We start from the raw sequence: 20,778 nt of genomic DNA, 5'->3' as shown, positions 1-20,778 counted from the left end.
GGTGTGCATGTTCTCCAGACTATAACCCTATCGAACATGCCTGGAATGAATTGAAAAGGACTGTTTATGGACGATGTGACCCACCAACCACTCCGAGGGCTCTACGCCAAATCGCCGTTGAGGAGTGGGACAATCTGGAGCGTCAGCGCCTTGATGACCTTGTGGATAGTATTCCACGACGAATGGAGACATGCATCAATGCGAAAGGACGTGCTATTGAGTATTAGAAGTACCGGTGCGTAGAGCAAATCTGGATTTCCACTTCTGAAGGCCTCGCTGTATAACAAAATGCAATGTGTGGTTTTCATGAGCAATAAAAATGGCCGAAATGATGTTTCGGATGTGTGTGAATTCCTAATGGACCAAATTTCTGAGGTCATCGGTCTCCAGACTTACACAGTACTTAAACGAACTTAAACTAACTTATGCTAAGAACAACAGACATACACCCATGCCCGAGGGTGAGAATCGAACCTCCAAAGCTCCAGCGGGAGGGGCCGCGCAGTTCGTGAGATGGACACCTCTAAGCACGCGCCCACTGCGCACGGCAAATGATGTTTATGTTGATCTCTATTCCAAATTTCTGTACAGGTTCCCGAACTCCCGGAACCGTGGTGATGCAAAAAGTTTTATGGTGTGTGTAGTTTCGTCTCTGCTTTCCCAGTTCCCTAAAACGTAGTGAGTCTCGGACGGATCTGAAGGAATAGAAACTCATTAAAAGCCGCGCGGGGTAGCCGCTTGGTTTGAGGCGCCTTGTCACGGTCCGCACGGCTCCCCCCGTCGGAGTTTCGAGTCCTCCCTTGGGCATTGGTGTATGTGTCGTCCTTATCGTAAGTTAGTTTAATTTTAGTTTAAATAGTGTGTAAGCTTAGGGACCGATGACCTCAGTAGTTTGGTCCCTTAAGACCTTACCACAAATCTCCAAAAATAATTAAAAATACATTCATGATTGTCATTATAAAGATTCTCAATTTTAATGAATTTTACACATCACTTGTGGATATTTTTGGAAATTGTTACACTTACCCACCACACCCAAAACATGTTCTTATTTGCACTATAATACATTTCAAAAATGTGTGAAGAGAAGTAGTTTAAAGACAGATCGAGAGAAACTTATTTTTCGACTACAAAGAGGAATGACTGCATGAAAATGCGATCCCTACTCACCAGGTGGGGTAGTAATGAGTCTTTGTAATAGCTCCCTGCTGGCAGACCTAAGTAGAAGTTTTGGGGTTCATTCTGTAAAAAAATGTGCGTAGCTATTTTGCCATAGAATAATAAGTAAGAAAACTTAAAGAGATAGACGTAAATTTTCTAGAATTGTTAATTTCTCAGTAACGTATGTGAAGTTCATGGGTATACTCGGCTACACGACCTGTATTGGAAAGCTTGTAGTGCTGTGTAGGAGTGGGGCAGGCAGAGCGCAATGAAACGTTCCACTGGCGGGCAGTCAACAGGCGGGCGACGTGCCAGTCGTAAAGGGGAGTTGTGGGTCGCGCGCTCACCTGTTTCCCGTGGCCGCAAATTGGCGGTGCGGCTGCACCAAGTACTGGCGCCACAAAAACTATGCTAATTTATGGAGCGAGAACAAAAACAGCCGCTGCGGCTTTCCGGGGGCGCACCGGCTTTTGCGGCCGAATCAAAGCAAACACTGGCTAGAAAAAAGCGCCGGACTGCGTGCCAGCTCGGAAAAACCACACAGCCCTCAGTCCGTCAGCGAACGCATCGCAGTCCCGTAATCGACCCTGCTCCGATACTCGACCACACTGGCCGTCATTTCCAACAGACGTTCTGTACAAGTTAAGCATATGATTGAACAGTGTCCATCAATATAACCGTCTGAGGTCCACGAAAAAAACCTGACCGCTGGCAGTCAGTCAACGAACACTTCGCAGTGCCGTATTCGCCCCATCTCCGATACTAGACCACGCCGGTTGTGATTTCTGATAACCGTTCTGAACAAGTTGAACGTATGAATGAATAATTCCTATCGATATTGTTACCTGTACTCTAAGAAGGAAGCCTGACGGCTCTCAGTGCGTCAGCGAACTCCTCGCAGCCCCACGATGGACCCTGCTCCCATACTCTGCCAAGATGGTTGTCATTTCCAGCAGCATCTCTGCAGAAGACAGACGCGAGATGCCCAATTGTTGTTTACGAATCAAGAGCTATTCGCGATTTTTTTTTTACGATTTCTTCAGAGCTTTTTTGAGCTGAAACGTTCCAGAAGTTTGATACTATCTTAGATTTTATTTTTGTACGAGCGAACGCGGCATTGCTTCGGAGCTGTATGTATGGGACTTGTATATACAACATGAACTCCTACCCCTCCCTTCTCCTCTCCATCCCCTCTTCACCCCTCTCTTTATCGATACCTTCCTCGATCCCCCCTTTCTTTGTGCGTCACCTTCTACCCCCTCTCTCTGCCATCTTCACCTCCCACCTCTGTACGTCCATTTCCACCCCCTCTCCCTTCTGTCCTGTTACCCCTCTCTCTGATCTTCATCATTATTTATTGTTACTGCAAACGAAATCTGAATTGGGAATTCGGTAAATCGGATGGGATCACTGGCATACAAAGAATGACAGACACCTCCCCAACTCATGGATGGGTGAGGATAGTAACTTCAATGACAGTATTTCACATAGTTTTAATCTGTGGATGGGTAGGTTTACAAAGTATCAGACGATTCATACTCCATAGGAGTAGCAAATCATAAGCCGATATTTTTTTGTATTTGTGGCGATTCGCAGCCTCCAGATGTTTAATAACCGTAAACATGGTCCGCAGTTGACTGTAATGTAATTTTTAATCGTGCGGTTAACTAATTTCGACTACTTGTCACTGTCAAGCACCTGTAAAACCAACTTGGAAACTCACTACATTGTCTGCATACATCGCCACGTATAAATAACACTTTCACACCTCAGTGCAGTAAAAATGGTTCAAATGGCTCTGAGCACTATGGGACTTAACAACTCAGGTCATCAGTCCACTAGAACTTAGAACTACTTAAAGCTAACTAACCTAAGACATCACACACATTTATGCCCGAGGCAGGATTCGAACCTGCGACCGTAGCGGTTATGCGGTTCCAGACTGTAGCGCCTAGAACCGCTCGGCCACCCCAGCCGGCTGTTATTTATACATGGCAATGTATGCAGACAATGTAGTGAGTTTCCAAGTTGGTTTTACAGGTGCTTGACAATGACAAGTAGTCGAAATTAGCTAATCGCACGATTAAAAAGTCGCCTTACAGCCTACTACGGACCAAAGCCGATAAGCCATAAATACAACGTTCCTGCTTTCTGCAAAACTGACGGCGAGGAAGAAATCAAAACAGCATACTGTAGAGTATACAATTTATGTTTAAAAGAAAGAATATACATCGGAGAAACAATTTGTCTAATGGTTTCTACGCCCACTTGTCGTTGTCGAAACTGACATTATAGAGATTTAAAAAAGCTGCTTTGCATAAACGAACCACATTCGTCGAAAAATCCCTGCGAACTTTGAGTCGTGAACCAGACAAAAGAGCTTCGTAACTCTGTAAAGACCGTACTTGCTGCGGGTTCAGCGTGCAGCACTTTTCTAGCACTTGCACAGTGCGTGAGAATACTTAGGCTGCCTTTACGCGAAGGCTGCCTTTTACGACCCCAGGCATTTTCCAAAGTCGTACCTGTAAACAAGAAACTTTGACGATAAATGCTGACTGATCCTTTGGCCAAACAAAAGATATGGAGGAGACATTTTAGTTTGCAGTTTGTCTGTAAACTCTTCTTAAGCATTGAAAAGTCACCCATTACATATTCGTGACCGCAGTCCTCCGCAATATGAGACGAAATAAATATCCTTACTTATTATTAAATCTGTTACAGTCGAAGAAACAAGTTCAATATACAGCCACAAAAATTTTTCGTCATTTTCCCAATCACACTATCTGACTGGTAACAAAGATAATTTTTTTTCTAAGTCCGAGATCATTTCTTTCTGGCATATCCTTCTTTTCGCTAAATGAATATTTATTGTAACTCTAGCAGCTTATGAAGTTTAGTAGAGACAAATGGTTTCTTCGATGTTGCCGGCCGGGGCGGCCGAGAGGTTCTAGGCGCTACAGTCTGGAACCGCGCGACCGCTACGGTCGCAGGTTCGAATCCTGCCTCGGGCATAGCTGTGTGTTTAAGCAGTTCTAAGTTCTAGGCGACTGATGACCTCAGAAGTTAAGTCCCATAGTGCTCAGAGCCTTTTAAACCATTTTTTAATTCGTTGTTAAATGAATGTTTCACTTTTATATCATGAGTACTATTTTTCTTCTTTTTCTTTTGCCTCTGTCCCACATCTACACGGGGTTGGCATCGTTGCCATCGGATTTGGTACAGTTGATTTAGTGGGTCCCCTCCTGTCGCCACACCGTTACCCGTCACGGAGTATGTGCACCCCAGCAGTCTGTGTGCTGTGTTACTCATGTGAAAGAGTGCTAAAGTTTACTAAATGTTTGTGAATCGCGTAACTAGGCAGGACTTGGTTACTAGCCCAGTATTCACCTAATCGGATGTGGGAAACAGCCTAGAATCCACATCCAGGTTGGCTAGCACACCGGCGCTCTTCATTAACCCGCCGAGCGGAATCGATCAGGGCCGGCGCACCTCCCCGTCCCGGGAGCGTCGGTTTAACAAGTACGGCTCTCCTGGAAGGTATATCAATAGTACTATTGAGAGGTTCCATGCCCTCTTTTGCATGTCTTCTCTCATTTGCATCAATTTTATTAATTTTCTATGTCACTGCACGGTGGTAACAGGCCGAATAAGGTTATTGTAGTGGGAGTATTTGTACTGAGAGCTCAAAAATACTTTTCACTTGATTCCTAAGCATGCTGGGTTACTTCTCTGTGTGGACGTCGGAGGACGCGGCACACTGCATTTCCGGTTGGAGGCTGCACTTCCCCGAATCCTGAGGGGTTCGTACAATGGGCTTAAGCGCCTGGCGGAATGACTGACGTCGGTCGAGTTTCGCCTATTGTATGCAGGGCGAAAAAACCTGGAGACGTCAGAGTCGCCGCAGTTTATGTGTTTACCGTTACGGCGCGTCCGGAATGAAGACTCCTGGCACCGACTGACTGCATTGTCCTCTGGACTCTGAGAATAGTTGTGGACCGTGCCCTGCTGGTGCGACTGTCTGGCGCCGGATGGCCGGTGGTCTAGGCATGTTGTTTCCGTAGCCGGTCAAACGGCAAGGTCAGTGCCTCAGCTGAATAGCAGTGGCATGATTGTTCAACTTAGGCTAGTTGACGTCATAATGCCCTGCTCGAAATTGGAGGGAACGGTCGCTATTGGCGCGAATGACGTTCTGAGACAGTGTGGGGGAATTTTGGAATCAGCACTGAATGCTGATTCGCGGTTTTTTCAATATTGGCTTTGCTCTTGCGTTGAGCCGGCGCAGGGGATTCGGGATCTGATCGTCGGAGTCAGACGGTCTTGCGACTTAGTCGCACTTTTTTCGGAAGAACTTAGAATTAACGGACAGCCTTCGAGGCGAGGGGTTGAAACAGAGTTGCTGAACACCAAACGTCGGTGCCTACATCATCAGAAAGCTGCCTACCGACGAGCTGCTACAAATTTCGGGACTGGTAAAGTATTTTGCGGCCCTGGCATTGTAGGACCTACCAATTTTGTACTGAAGTCTTCAGCAGCACACGCGCTCGCTTTGCCACAAGTCCACCTTGCTTGTTTCTCCATGTCATACCATGTGAGCAGTCACTACTAATCGCGATACTGCAATATAGTCGAGAGAGTAATATTTGATTGATTAGGACCTCCAGTCATTATCGTCAAGCAATTGCATCACAGAGAGTAGGAGCCCTTGTTCTCGAGTCAACTCTTATTCCCATAATAGTTCATTATACTCTATTCTTTAACCTATTGTTTGTGTCGATAATTATGAGCCTTTATGTTCTGATCTATAATAAATCTCATTGCAATATTTAAGCCACATATCATTTCGTAGATATATGCAGAATCCCATTTCCTGTTGTTTATTATGATAAAATTATTATTTTTTTTCTCTGAGTAGATTACGATTTTTATTAAATTATTATGAGTGTGCACTCCTTACCTTACCAACTAACAGGGTCCACCATGATTTCCCTTCATTACCGTTGTGAGCATAATTAATTAGGTGGTAGGTAAGGAGAGGGTCGAGTGCATGTCTCGTTCTCATGCAAAATTCTTCAGAATTAAAGAGGTACACACTTTTCTCCACCCCGGCACCTCGTATAATCAAAGACACTCACGTTCATTTTTATTACATTTAGGCCATTATGCTATCACTAATATGCAAATGACAAACATGCAGCCATGGACACAAAAACTGCACGCACGCATTGTTTGTAAATTGAGTCGTTCCGAATCATTTTAATAGAAATAGTGCTAATGATTTATGAAATGTATAATTAGTTAACTAATCAGAGCACAGCAATCAGTCGTTCTTTTCTTGCAGGTTTCATTCGGCATATCTAGATTTCGGGTAGTTCCTAGCCATTATCAATTCACCATTTCATAGTATCCATGCATGTTCTAGTACGTCGTCCCCTGTAATTCTCACTTCCGTCAAAGGGCGACTGATTGTTGTGCTCCATCATTTGAAAGTCATATCACAGTATTTGAGTGCACCCACATTCCTAATGGTTCAAATGGTTCAAATGGCTCTGAGCACTATGCGACTTAACCTCTGAGGTCATCAGTCACCTAGAACTTAGAACTAATTAAACCTAACTAACCTAAAGACATCACACACATCCATGCCCGAGGCAGGATTCGAACCTGCGACCGGACCGGTCGCTTGGCTCCAGACTGTAGCGCTAGAACCGCACGGCCACTTCAGCCGGCCACATTCCTAATGGAATGTAAGCTGATAACAGACTGTTTTTGAAGTGTTATTGTCCAGTTTTTCTAGAAACAAAATTGATGTAATTTCCCAGTATGAATTATTGACGATTTTTGCGAAAAATGGAAAGCAGGCTCTCAATATGGCCAGACTCAACTTTCAGTCCTCCAGTACTCTTGTTTTGCTCTTCCAAATTTCACGTAGTGACTCCAGCCTCTTGTCCCAGGAAAATGGATTTCGAGTGGATTTGCTTAATCTCAATGTAATGATTATTTCAGACAGTTTCTGAATTGAATTAGTCTGTATCACAACACAGCTTAAACTTCATTTCCATCATATTCATTATTTATGCCAATGATTCCTTTATTGGATTTTTGGCAAAACATCTCACTCATCTTTTATTTTTTAAATTCTCTTGTCTCAGTCCGCTGAGGACTGCCACAGTTACATGATTGTGAACCTTGTTTTCAAACTCGGTGTATTCTTTTATCTTAAGGGAAATCTCGTGATCGTCCTCGAACCTACTTCATGTGTCATTTCAAACTCTTTTTCTGAGTTTCAGTGTATCCTGTCCCTACAACTTCGATGCCCTGGCTATAAATTCTTAGTTACTTCTTACATACAGATAATTAAAAGCAGCTAGGATCTGTATTACAAATCGCTGTTGTCCCAGAATGAAATTTCCTTCTGAGGCGGAGTTTGCGCTGAATCGCCACTTCTTCGTAGATTAAAAGTGAGTACTGAACACAGAGGTTCGAAACTGGGACTTCTGCCGTTCGCGACCAAGTGCTCCATCGACTAAGCCTTCCACATACGACTCACGATCCGTCCTTATTTCCACCAGTACCCCTTCTCCTATCTTCCAAATTTCGCAGTTCTCCTCCACATCTCGCGAGGAAAGGTCATAGGTTCGAGTCTCAGTCCTGCACGCTGTTTTAATCAGCCAGCAAATTTCGATCTCAATTATTGTTGCTGGAAATAATGTCATTACTGCAATTAAAGAAACATCATAACTGCTTCAGTCACCAACAATCAACACTAATCATGAAAAATTAATACTACAAAAGACCTTAAACTCCGTCTATGTCTGCAGCTACTAACAACACCCACAGGTTTTCTCTGCTGTCGTGGTGACTATTTTGTCTATCATTTTAATTTGTTTCACTGATGAAACTGTTCTAGGTATCCCAGACCATCAGCATTTTAATGGAAACTGCTGTCCAACGACCATGTGAGCTCGAACTGGAAGATGGGATGATGGTCGGAACTGCAGAGATAGGCGTGATTGGATAGGTGCGCTACTGGCTGTAGATTGTAGGGATCCGCCCGGTAAATGAGAGTGCCCGATTAGAGCACTACTCTAACTTCCCTTTGTCACTGCAAACTTGTGTCGACAGAAGCTTATAGGACACCTAGCAGCCGCCGCTCCTGCGATGGCCGTATCCTAGGAACTTCTTGACCCAAAAAAAAAAAAGGTTCAAATGGCTCTGAGCACTATAGGACCTAACATCTGAGGTCATCTGTCCCCTAGACTTATCACTACTTAAAGGTAACTAACGTAAGGACATCACACACATCCATGCCCGGTGCAGGATTCGAACCTGCGACCGGAGCGGTCGCTCGGCTCCAGACTGTAGCGCCTAGAACCACTTGGTCACAACGGCTGGCCCTCTTGATCCACATTTTATCCGTTACATCTATGCTTGTACGCTATATAAATATGGTTAATGTGTTGCACCGTTAGTCCGTCGAGTTTTCACTGGTAAAGTACCCATACCACTTAGAAAAGTGTAAGAGGCGTAGGAGAAGGTACCGAGTGGTTATAATTAAAGTACTCACGGAGGTCCAGTGTGAGCCGTAATTATTTTATGGCAGCGAAACATGGTAGACATCCAAATGCATTAATGCGGAATCGATTTACGCTGGAAAAATATTAGTTCCAATTTTGTCCATCAGCTGAAAATCTGGCGCTGCACACTGTTTGTATGGCGGCATCACATCCACGCTGACAAGTCACAACGTGAGTAAACAGTACGGTTACCGACGAGAGAGTCCGTGCGCTGTTAGTGAAACCGTTTTATGTGAACGGCAGCAATTACAGTGCTGAATTGAGGAAGTATCGCCTACTGAAACGTTTGGGGACAATCTAACCTCCGTAAATGCTTTGAAGAATATGATAATGAAATTCGGAAACACCTGGAAGCGGAAGGCGTCCTATCTAGGTGGAAGTTATTGACGAGGTTGCTGTCGCTGCAACTGACCATGCAGCACGTGTGCTCGTGCAGTCTCTCGAGAATTGCCCATCCCATGATCAAGAGTACAGAAAAGTTTGCAGTCTACTTTACACCGGTACCCGCCCGAGATCCACGGTGCTGTAATTAAAACCTGATGATCCGTAGATACATTCTAAATTTGCTCTTCGGTTTCTTCTATGGAATAAAGAGGCACATTTTACACTACAAGATGCAGTAAAGACAAAGAACTGCCAAATTTGGGGTACTATAAAACGATGCGTTGTACAGGAAGAGCGACTGCACTCGCCGTGTGTGGCTGGCTGTGTGGTGCGGATTCAAGAGCAGCGTAAATCTCGATCCGTTCTTCTTTTGAAGAGAATAAACGCAGAGGGCCTGTCACGTGTACCGTGACGTCTGTACGTCACCGAGGTCTCCTTGTACAGCATGTGATTCCCGCTTTCGAAAATGCAACTGCGAAGACCAATGTTTCCATGCTACATGGGGCAATACCTCATGTCGCTCGCCTCGTGAAAGATTTGCTTAATGCTATCTTCCACAAAAGTGTTATCTCCAGAGGTTTTCAGATTCATGGCCTGTAAGATTTCCTGATCTATATCCTTGTGACTAAAGGAACACTTTGCTCCGATTCCGCCGGAATTGCTGCGAGCAACTACTGATCACGTTATTTTACGGATGCAGCGTCTCGTCGACGTCTCCGGTATTCATATTGAACAAATTGTGTAAGAGTCAGTTAATAATAAAACCAACAGCATGATTTTCTCACTTGTTTGACCTTTTCTGTTCACGTCCCGTCCCTAATCAATGAAATATAGAAACAGATCATTCTTGCAAAAAAAATGGTTCAAATGGCTCTGAGCACTATGGGACTTAACAGCTATGGTCATCAGTCCCCTAGAACTTAGAACTACTTAAACCTGACTAACCTAAGGACGTCACACAACACCCAGTCATCACGAGACTCCTTCTTGCATTCACAGCACCAGATTTGAGCGTGGTGGCCAGTATTGAAACCAATTATTTTGCAGCGCAAATCGGTTTCGCATTAACGCTTTAGAATATCTACCAAGTTTCGCTGCCACACGGTAATTACAGCCCACACTGGATGTCTGTGAGACGCTGCACTGTAATTACAGCCACCTAGCACTGGCAGTTGCGCTGAAAAGCTGATCATTAGGACATACAAGCAGCAGTACACTTCACTTCCACAGAAGATTAAAACTAGTTTGGAGAGCTTTTGGCAAAGTAAATATTATTTCTTCTTTCAAAGCACAGTTTCCGGTTTGTCTGAAAAAGAATTTTTACGATCAGTGCTTCTTTACTCTCTCAGTACTTTTGACTTACGATGGTCAGATGTGCCACAGATCTCTCAACTGTTGAAAAGAAGGCATTACACATTAATACAGCTACCTTTAAAAAATTCGTTTCCACAGGTAAAACGGTTCTTTTAAATCAATTTTTGAAAAATATGTTCATTCTGTATCACACATCTTTCTGAAGAGGTTGATATATAAAACATACATGTTAGAGGAAATGTAAGACACGTTATTTGGTAATAAGTGTACCAAACTGCAGTGCCATGCATCTTCACGCAGCATTCTTATATCGCAGGTCATTGTATTTCACTCTGTGGAATTCGAACGTGTATATTTTGTAATGGATGCCATCACACCTGCATTCAGGACTCTGTAAATTAAAATGTCCTGTGGTGCGTCTCCTGTTTTCAGTCGGTCGGTCTGTCATCCTTCCACCCTTAAAAAAAACTCACAATTAATTCAAATAAAATGGTTCAAATGGCTCTGAGCACTATGGGACTTAAAATCTATGGTCATCAGTCCCCTAGAACTTAGAATTACTTAAACTTAACTAACCTAAGGACGTCACACAACACCCAGCCATCACGAGGCAGAGAAAATCCCTGACCCCGCCGGGAATCGAACCCGGGAACCCGGGCGTGGGAAGCGAGAACGCTACCGCACGACCACGAGATGCGAGCACAGTTAACTCTGGGTGGGATTATTTGTGGCCGGGAGAATAAGAATTCTTCAGAAAATTTTATCTCTTTAGTGCCTACTAGCGAGTAACTTTCTCTTTTGTGTGACATAAAATTAAATATAGGGAACATGAAACCAGTGAAAGCCAGAGATAAGGAAAACAGTAGACTTTCTTCAATCCTTAGGTCCCAGCATTTCTTCCTCTGTGAACTTTTTACAGCTTTACTACCTCATGCTTTCTTTCCTGCGAAAGAATCTATTACCTCAACAAAGTTCGTCAAACGTTTTGCTACATGAAAAATCAAAATGTCGTTGTCTAATTCTGAAAAAACCTGTTAATACGTATATTACCCAAGAATGGTGTGGTTTCTATTTGATTACGTCTGTTTTATCACTGTCTGCTAGACAGTACGAAACACGCCTTTCTAGTATTGCAGCAATTGTAAACACACGTCAAATAAGCGAGACTGTTTTGGCACAAATGGTCACTTCTATCTAGTTCATGTACAGTCGTGGACAAAACGAGCGAGACCCCTCACCTTTTCGTTATGCTGATCCGCACAGCTTTAAAGTCTGCTACACAGCATAACAGGCAAGGCGACGAAGTGCTACCAACATACTATGCAAGTTCGCTCAGCTGATGTGCTGAGATAGCTAGCACTGGCGAAACTCGAGCTTCGAAGACGCCACAGCATCGTCTGCCACCACCTCGTGGGAAACGAAATACCTCAAGTATAAGCCAATGTGTTGTATTCGCTTATCTGTGACTATGAGTTGGATCTAAAGTGTGGTTATGGATAGTACGTACGCTCAGATTGAGAATCCAACATCATCTACGAAGACAAGGGGAAATGAATTAGGCGTCCTTTTTCTTCCGTAACATCAAATTTATTTTAGTTATTCTTTCTTAAATGAACTGCGCAGAAAATCATTCACCAGAAGTGAATAACTTTTTAGTAACACCAGATGATATCAACAGCTTGCCGGCGAGTGATATCCGTGCGCTCAACGGCGTCATATCGGGGACCGCGCGATTCCTTGCGCCGTCAGTTCGAATCCTTCCCCAGGGATGGATGTGTGTTAGGATAGGTAGGTTGAAGCAGTTCTAGATCTAGGGGACTGATGACCTAAGCAGTTTGGGGGCATAATTCTTAGAGCCATTTTTGACCTTTCGCGTAAATGTTCTTTACCTAAACGGCCGTATCTTTAGATCGCGTTGACATAGCTCACTTTTTTACACCACCAAGGGACCGAATACCGCAGGAAGTGCGATACATTTCCTATTATTATGTCCACCCTTACTCGAGGAAAACGGGTTTTAAGGGTTTGGTAGACAGACAGACGGACAAGAAAATGAGATTAGTAGGATTCCATTTTTACCGATTTATGTGACGAAATCCTAACAACGAAAATAGCTACCAAGTTACTGAAGATGAGAGCCACATAATAATTCCCCCACTCTTTAATGGAAATGTTTCAGTTGCAGTCGATACATCAGCATATTAATCGTAGCTATGCTTTCGATCCAAATCACGTTTACAGGAATGCAAATAAAATCCATTTGCCTATACACGTGGTAATTCAGATCCCACTATTAATGCCACCGCGTTTTAGATGTGCGACCATTCCCATTGCTAGCTACCTTAAGGAACACTTCGGCTAATGAACGTTTCCTGGCTGTGGCGCGTCTAATGGAGAGTTCGAAACATTGTAGAATACGTTTGGCAGCTACGTCGCCGTTTATTTCCTGGGGTGGTGCAGAATTATGCTACTAAATTTACTCGCTAATAACAGTATTTTGTTATTTCGATAAACATCCAGAACGATTGTCACATAAGCGGTGACATGAAGATAGACAATTCATGTTTTTGAATCCAGACAGCTCTTTGTAACAGAAACTGCAGATCATTTTGCCATTTTCATTGCGAAATTTCCGGCTTATTCATGTCTGGGGTAATAATAGAGGGCTGTTTGCATGGGTTGTCTGCTAGCGTAGTGAAAGCTGTTTGCTACTGTTAGAGAGGTCTTGTTCGTTTTCAGTTCTAATTTCGATGGAGGCAGATAGACTATTAGTAAAGGAATTTTAAGAAATTCTCGAGCCCCCAATACGTTTTATTGCTACCTTTATTCCCACTCAGCGATCTGTGAATGTCGATATGAAACTCTTGTAGAATTTCATACTTGTTACTGCCTACTTTTTCCGCTTATGTCAATAACTGAATTGACTTAAGTGTGGCACTGAATGATTTTTAACTGAATTTCGTTATGAATCTTCACGCATTGCTAAATTTGCGCACTTTCATGGTAGTTCAGCAACGGTAATCCAGTATGACTGGTCTGAACGTAGACACAGACCATTTCACGGCCGAATGCGTATAATATTTTGCTAATTCGTAACGATCTGTGGTACTTTATCTTACTAAAACAGTTATGTTATCTCGATAAGTTCAAATGGCTCTGAGCACTATGGGACTCAACTGCTGTGGTCATTAGTCCCCTAGAACTTAGAACTACTTAAACCTAACTATCCTAAGGACATCACACACATCCATGCCCGAGGCAGGATTCGAACCTGCGACCGTAGCAGTTGCACGGTTCCGGACTGCGCGCCTAGAACCGCGAGACCACCGCGGCCGGCATCTCGATAAGCTGAAATTCATTTTTGTTAGTACAGGTCATACTAAGTAGCGTTTCTTCTTTCATTTATATCTTATATTTACGTGTTGTGTTTAACACACTAATCAGCATTAATGTAGTCTTACACATGATTGAAAACAGTCTGACAAATTTCGGATAGTTTTTCAATTTCACGCCTGTTTACGGTATGTTGGTAGCACTTCGTCGCCTTACCGGTTATGCTGTGTAGCAGACTTTAAAGCTGTGCGGATCAGCATAACGAAAAGGCGAGGGGTCTCGCTGGTTTTGTCCACGACTGTACATAAAAATCACGACAGAATATAATTGATAAAGTATCAGTATCAATTGTCATTTGCACCTAATACGAGCAAAAAGTTTCATGTTGGGAAATAGTTTCACATTTCGTTCATACGCTCCATTTTTCAAGAATGAGATCAAAAGTAGTAGTAACAATATTTTTTATAATTTTGGAATCGTCATATTCTGCCACGTAATTTATGCGATGTTCCTCTTCCTCGTTCTAACAAGCAATCTTGTCATCACTAATTCTGTAGCTATTCATACCTCTGCCGAAACGTATTGTCTGGTTTACTCGGCTAACCCTACCAGTATCACTAGTTCAATCATCTCGCGTTTATTCTCCCGAACTATTCCGAGTATAGAATCTTAGCGGCTGCTAACAGTGGACTGTACAACTGTCCCTTAGTACTGTAGCGATCTGACAAAGATTTTCTTGGATACACCAAGAAGGTAATACGTAATGTTTTTTACCTGTTGTTGGTGTTAGTCGTTTATTTCCACTCTCTTAGTCTCAGTCGATGGGTTTCGCTAATTATTATAACAATGTTGATCATACGCCCAGCCAGTCAACCACATAAACAGACAGCGATTGGTGTTCACCCGTTTGAGTTAGCTCAGCTCGTACAGCTCGTTCTCATTGGTTTGCGGAGAAATTTTTTATTTCTTGATGCGACGGGGATTCCCCTGGCAGAGACATCATGTAACCTAGGCATGCATTCAAAAATCAACTTATGATGCATTCATAAATCAACTTAGAATGTGTTGAAAAATGTTCAAAAGAAACTGAGACACGTTTCAAAATCATATGAGCGATCAATAGACCAACATGCTCTGAATGATAGGCGCTTTGTGAAACAAGTTTTTTTTTTTTCTTCAAGAATATTAATTTGGTGCCACCTGAAATTGTCGCCTGGGCCAAATACCCTGGTTTGTCGCCCCCTCCCAACCCCCCCCCCCCCCCCCCCCCCCCCCCTCCCAAGCTCCGGGCCTGCCAAGTGAGACGGGGCAGACCGAACCCGTGAGATATTAATGTGTCCTTGATATCAGGAACAACGATATAACTTCCTCAAGAATTCGATAAGAACAAGATTTCTAAAAGTACGTGTAATATAATTGTTTCGGAAACTGTACGCGATGGATTATGTCATTATTGACCGGTTTCTGAAAGGCGGGGGGGGGGGGGGGGGGGGGGGAAGAGATATCCAAATATAAAGCAGTCACAAAGGTAGAGGGAACTTAAGTCCAGAGAGGTCTTCACCCTCAAAGTAAATTCTTGCCCTATCAATTAGAAGCGACCATAAAAGTTGCGACATGTAGACGGGGCTGAACAACCAGCACTAAGTAAGCGGGATAACGTACAGGTACGCTCTTGACGTCGTAGGATAGCCGTGCGGGATAGCCGCGCGGTGTGAAGCGCCTTCTCACGGCCCACGCGGCTCCTTCCGTTGGAGGTTCGAGTCCTTCCTCGGGCATGGGTGTTTGTGTTGTCCACAGCGTAAATTAAAGGTAGATTAAGTAGTGTGTACGCCGAGGGACCGATGACCTCAGTACTTTCGTCCCATAAGACCTTACCACAAATTTTCAATTTCCAATTGCTCCAGTCTCGATGCTCAATGTATACGAAGGTATGTCTTCAGCGCCTGCGAACAATCATTCACAGTTGCTATGGGGATATTCTAAATAGTAAACAGTAACAATACTTCGACTGGTGATATTTAAATTGTAACAACTATATCACGAAGCTGAAATGAGAGTGATTTAATTTTAAAATATCTGTGTTTAATATACGATATACTGTAGACTAACAGTTTGTATACACTTTCCCTGGATCGGCAGATAACGAATAAAACCAATTACATAAAGACAAAAATAAAAAATTTCATAAAATGCGTTTATAAATTGCTGTCCACCGCACGAAAGTCCACAACCAAACTGTAACAGTCCAGTGAAGAGCAACCATACACGTCAAATAGCTTTCATCCGCAGATCCGCCGTCCTTGGGCGCTTGTTTTTTGTTCCCGGTAGGGGGAGCGGCGGGATTTTTCGCTCGGCTGTCGGGCGGCTGGATTTGGCGAAGCGAGTCCGTGAATGAGGGCCGTGGGCCGCGCCGCCATTAGGGCGGCGCCTGTCAGCGGCCGTCAATAGCCGCCTCCGGTTGACACTCTGACTGCGACTCTGCCTGCCACGTGACTGCTAATGACGCCCCCGTCCTGCGCCGACCACTCGCTCTGGCCACTTGTTCGTCACAGTCGGCGCCCGTGGCCACCGTGTGATCGCGCGCACGTGTGCTGCTTATTAACGTCTCACCTGGTGGACTCCGGACGCAGCTATTCTACGTGTGGGCTGCAGCGCACAGTGCCATTTGCTCCTATGGTTGTAACAGGCACTTAACTTTATTTCAACTAGTCTGACCAAGCGGTTAAATTGTGAAGAGAGGTGTCACATATTGTGTAATGACAGTCATGGGATAACGATGGCCGTAATATCGCGTACCTATTGTACAAAAACCCAGTGTATAGGCGGACCTGTCATTTGTACTCAAGTGATTCATATAAAAACGTTTCCGGCGTGATTATGGCCGCACAACGGGAATTAACAGACATTGAACACGAGATTGTAGTTAAAGATAGATGCATCAGACATTCAATTTGGATACCGTTACGGAATTCAATATTCCGAGATCTGCAGAGTCGGCCGAGATTTTCTGGTGTTACCTCACCACGACTGTGCACTGACCGACGGCTTTCAGGCTTTCACTTAACGACCAGCGTATGCGTAGTCTTTTCAGCGCTAACAGGCAAGCAACACTGTGTGAAATAACCGCAGAAATCAATGTGGGACGTACGACCAACGTATGCGTTACGACATTGCGGCGAAATTTCGCGTTAATGGATTATGGCAGCGGACAACCAGCGCGAGCGTCTTTGCTAACAACACGACATCGCTGGCATTACTTTTGCATAGGCTAGTGACCATACTGGTTGGCGCCTAGACGACTGGAAAACTGCGGTCTGGTCAGACGAGTGGCGATTGCAGTTGGTAAGAGCCGATGGGAGGGTTCGAGTGTGGCGCAAATCCCGAGATCCATGGAGCGAAGTTGTCAACAAGCCACTGATGGTGGCTCCATAGTGGTGTGGTCTGTGTTTACGTGGAACTGGATGGGTCCTCTGGTCACACTAAACCGATCATCGACTGGAAAGGCTGTGTCGCCGGATGTACTCCGTGGCCTGATACAAGGTGAAGAGCTCGGCTCTAAATACTGAGGAGTGTGCCAATGACGAAGGCACACCACCTCATGGTCAGTCCAAGAGCCATCAGTGTATACAAAGGTACTATCACGAAGTACCATGGGAAGGTCGTGAAGCTGGAGGCGATAGAGGCTGGAGTAGTGTCCTTAGGAAGCGAATTTTGCCGCCAAACAACAACAGCACCCCACGTCACCGGGCCACAATTGTTTGCCATTGGTTTGACGAACATTTTGGGCAATACGAGCGAATTATTTGTAGAACCAGATCCCCCGACATGAATCGCATCAAACATTTATGGGGCATGATCGAGAGGTTAGTTCGTACACAACATCCTATATCAGCAACACTCTCGTAGTTACGGACAGCTATCGAGACAGCATGCCTCAGTGTTTGCGAAGGTTGACTTCCAACGACTTATTCAGTCCATGCCACGTCTCGTTGCTGCACTACACCAGGCAGAAGGATGCCCGAAACGACATTACGAAGTGTCCCATGACTTTTATCGCCTCAGTGTATTTAATTGACTACGATATGAGAAGTAGACTGCACACAAAGTAAAATGGCCTGCACAGACGACGGCGTGGTGGACACACAAAAGAAGGGAAGGGGGAGTGACAACGAGATAGCGGTGATAGTGAAGGTGCAGCTGAACATCTGAAACTCGGGCACAAACGCATATTTCGAGCAATTTGCAAGCTATAACTAGTATCTTTGCAAACGATCACCTTATGTCACTACTAGCTATAACTCAACAAATGCAGACATTCAAAGCCAATACTTTCTCACTAAAGTACCGAAAAATAAATCCACATAAAAATATATGTATGTATGTATGTTCCACACCATCTTCTAAACCACTGGAAAGATTTCAACCAAACTTACTACACATATTACTTAGGCCTACTGCCTGGAAAGGAACACTGTTGGATCAGGCGTTTACGAGATTTTTCTCGCTGATACGTCCGCAAAATGATAAAAGGAAATAGTTTATAGCTGAACATATTTTCGCTCTTCGTTTAACAGCAGACACGACGCCTTAATTTAGTACTTCTTTAATATTACTTTTATTTGCAACACATTTTCTTGGCAATTATCGCATAAACCACTGAATCTACGTGCAAAATTATATCATCGTACGAGACACAGTTCAGGAAAGATGTTGTCATCATAAACAGAGATGCATGAAAAAGAAACAACAGGGCGAAATTCGCTAGAGATACAGGCTAAAATATGCGTTAAATATATGTGACTGGTGAGTGCATAGCTAAGGCACAGACAAAATAACTCAACACCTGAATCAATTTCAACCAAACTTGGTATACATATTACTTACTATCCTTAAAAAACTATGAGGTCGTAGTATTTTGGCCACTTCTTGAGGAATAGAAGAAGAAGTTAGCAGGGTTGACGTTTTCCTTTCCACTTTCCTTGTGAGGTCTTTGTCAGTCTTCCGATACATTGGTTCATTCAACAAGTTATAAATCTTCTGTTTATAAACCTCACATGCAAACAGCGAGACTGCGTCTCCCTTATCAGCTGGTAAGACGTAAGTTTCGTAGTGCGGCCCTTTCCGTGGCAGAAATGTTGCTCTTCTGAGGCGGAGCTCCCGTGAGTGCACGATATGTTTCAGGTCTTCTTTCTCTACCTCCTGATCGTGATAGAAATTATGGATCCTAGTTTAGGTGAAATATTTACCACTAGTTAGATCTCGAATTGATGAGAATCACAAAACTCGATCATTAATCCGTAAATACCGCCTCCACCTGTACCGCCTCCACCTTGGAGCTCTCATTAGGCAGTGTCCTGCAGGGAAATTAGCCTCAACGAAGTTCTTCTCGTCCTCCTGCCGGCGAATCCGCGAGGCCGCAGTTGGAGGGCAGCCGCCGTTTCTATTTAACGGCTCCTTTCTTTTATGCGATCTGGTTACAGTGAAAGGTCTGAGGTCCTTTTGTAGCGCGGCCCTCGTATAACACGGGTCGGATCGAGTAACTGAAGCAATGGCAGTGAAGTTCCGATGGGCGACCGCGGTCTCCCTCGGGACCAGCCGTAATAAAGCGGCCCGAGCGTCGTCGGATTAGTGTCGTCTTCCCCATCTCTCGCCGCACCAAATTCCATCACAAGATTACTTCCTCGGCAAACTGCACACCCACCCAGCGACCACGCCCTCCTCGCTTTGTTGCATCCGTCGCCTGTTTACCGGTGGCCGCAGCGTTTGCGCGTTATATTGAACAGCAATATCTCTGGTGTAAGCGTTTTGTTCTGTGCATGTTGCCAACACCAAATGCAAACTGTCAGTGTATAACATTGTTTTTTGGGTTTTGATTACACTTACTTGACCTGTTTTAACGTATTTATTTATTAGTAATTGCTTGGGATGAGAAAGGGAATGCGTCAATTGAAGAAAAGTCCCACAAAGAACTAATTCGAATTATCATACAACGCAAAGTCGCTGTTCGTGCTGAAGAACATGTAATACGGCGTAGTAAATAGCTAATATCTTAGGGCTAATTTAAGTGACTTTATGTATCGTGAACGACAGACATTACTAACGTGGGGCTGGCTTGAGTCCTTCAGTGATACAGACAGCAGTATGATGTTAACTACAACGGAGGAGTACCTATGGAGATGCCAGACAAATATGTGGTTACTAAAGAGGGGCAGTACCCTTTCCAGTAGTTCTAGGGCCAACAGTCTGTGTGATTGACTGATCAGGTCTTGTAGTATCAGTCAACATTACTTTGCTGTGCTGCGAACTTATGAAACGCCAAAGACCAGCGTTCTTCATCGGCCATCGTATCAACTAGCCCACGACAGACAAAAATGCGGCGTGACCGACTTGCCGAATGGCTCGTGTGGAACGGGCATCTCGGGGAGCGTGCGCGCCGTACTTCCCAGGTATGCCGTAGGGCTCGATCGCAGGCAGTGAGGAGGAACTCCTGGCACTTTGTAAAATTCGGGTATTGGTCTTTCCGGCCGAGAAAAACTGCGCCATCAGCAGGCCTATGAGAGTCTGTAGCGATACTGCACAAAGGTTCATTTACAGGGGGCATCCACAGCAAAAAGATTGCAGTCCCCTGCAAAGAAAAGATGTTCATGTCAACCAAAGAACGGTGGGGCAGTCTTCTCTGTATAAAATCGAGCCCTTTCATGTTGATGGCTGGTACCAGAAGGCGCATAGATATTATTGACAGGAGTGGAGAGAGTCGTAAACGCTATACCGCTGGCAGACAGGTAAAACATGATGTTATCGATCAAGTTGCCTTCGGGTACACAGACAGCCAAGATGCTCGACGTGAGAGGCGTAGAAGTCATACCCTGATATCCGTTGTAGCACTGCTATATGAAACTCCTGTGACGGTACAACGTCTACTTCCGAAGCCCATATCATTTCTTTCAGGAGATGGATCTTGATTGGCGTGCGGACGCCGTTGGTATTTAGTGTCGCGATACAGTGTGCGTGG

This window comes from Schistocerca gregaria, chromosome 2, assembly GCF_023897955.1.
Source record: "Schistocerca gregaria isolate iqSchGreg1 chromosome 2, iqSchGreg1.2, whole genome shotgun sequence".
Lineage (NCBI taxonomy): Eukaryota > Metazoa > Arthropoda > Insecta > Orthoptera > Acrididae > Schistocerca > Schistocerca gregaria.
Note: the sequence above shows the minus strand (reverse complement) of the source record.